Consider the following 1615-nt stretch of genomic DNA (forward strand, 5'->3'; position numbering starts at 1 on the left):
GTGTGTGCCTCTGTGTGTGTGCCTCTGTGTGTGTGCCTCTGTGTGTGTGCGTGTGTGTGTGCGCCCGCAGCGTGTGTGTGTGTGTGTGTGCTTGTGAAACAACACATTGAGAATAAAGCTTTCACATGCATTCAAGTTTGAACTTGAACAACATCAATCTCCCCGACCGGTGAAGATCTGTTAAAGATCGTTAGCACTTTCCCTAACCCTTGTTGACTTTCTCCGTTCACCTGTTGTTGATTCACGTCTGGATGAAGTCTTAGCTTGTCGTTAATTTACCTGTACTGTTTGAGGTCTACCTGTTGTTCATTCTGGTTAATTGTGAAATGAAGAAATAAGTAGAGCAATAAACAAAGAAAACAACGAGAAAGTTTTAGTTAGATGTAGAATGGTGTCTGGATAAAGTAAAGACAAAATGAAAAACCTATAGCTATTAGACTTAGCTTCTGGAAAATTAGAATATTGAAGTTTCTAGACCGACTTTCTGTACTTTTCTAAAACATTAAATAATTCCATCTACTCATGACAATGATCCAACGAGGAAGAACTTCATGGTCAGTCGATATTCCCTCGATTACCACTCAACCGTCATTAAAAATATGAATGACATATTCAACAATGAATTCTTAAGTAGAGGTAGCCACGGAATAGGACTTCTCGTTCAGCACTGATCTGGTTATAAGCAACATCCAGAATCTTTTATTTTTATACAGGTTCCATTTCATTAGCTATAACCATGTTGGAGCACTACTATGAAAATAATTAAGTTTGTAACAGTGCTTCTGTCAGATAGTAAACTGGGAACAGTTAGTAGCTTACTGGCGAGAATCAATCGAAATAAAGATGCCGTAAAGAGAATTTCTAGTCCAACACCGTCACTACTCAACCATTATCACATTAGCTGAATATTTGTTTTGTTATAAATTGGACTCCTGGATAATATACTTGACAAAGATTACTGTAGTTAGTCACCATTAATTCTAGCTATCAAGCTATCATCCTGATGGGTAAAAAGACAGATAGACGGACAGACAGAGACGAATAGATCGAAAGAAAGTTAGAGAAAAGAGAGCGGAAGATAGTGAGAGGCAGACAGATAGATATTCAGACAGACAGACAGACAGACTGACAAATAAATAAACAGACAGACTGTTGAAAAGACAGATAGAGCGATAGAAGGAGCGATAGAGAGAAAGAACGAGAGCAGGCAGGCAGACACTCACGTCACACACCCACATCGATACACATACAGATGGAGAAACAGATATGCGAATAACTATCGTTCTGCTTTCCTCCAATTCTCAGTATCCCTCCTTCTCTACCTGCCTCTCTCTCCGTCTTTCACTGCACATCTCAATTTCCTTTATCTATACTAGTTCCACCTCTATACATCAGACATATTTTTGTTGGAAATGTTGATGGTAGTGGTGAGGTAGGATAGGATGTGTGGTGGTGCGATGTGGTGTGGTGGGGTGTGCGTGGTTGGGTGTATATTTATCACGATGATAGGAGCTTGTTAATGCCTGTAGTAGAGTGAAGAATGAGGAGGAGGGGGGGAGGAGGTTGAGTAGGAGGAGGTTGAGATGGAGGAGGTTGAGGAGGAGGAGGAGGAGGA

This window comes from Octopus bimaculoides, chromosome 2 (genome assembly GCF_001194135.2).
Source record: "Octopus bimaculoides isolate UCB-OBI-ISO-001 chromosome 2, ASM119413v2, whole genome shotgun sequence".
NCBI lineage: Eukaryota > Metazoa > Mollusca > Cephalopoda > Octopoda > Octopodidae > Octopus > Octopus bimaculoides.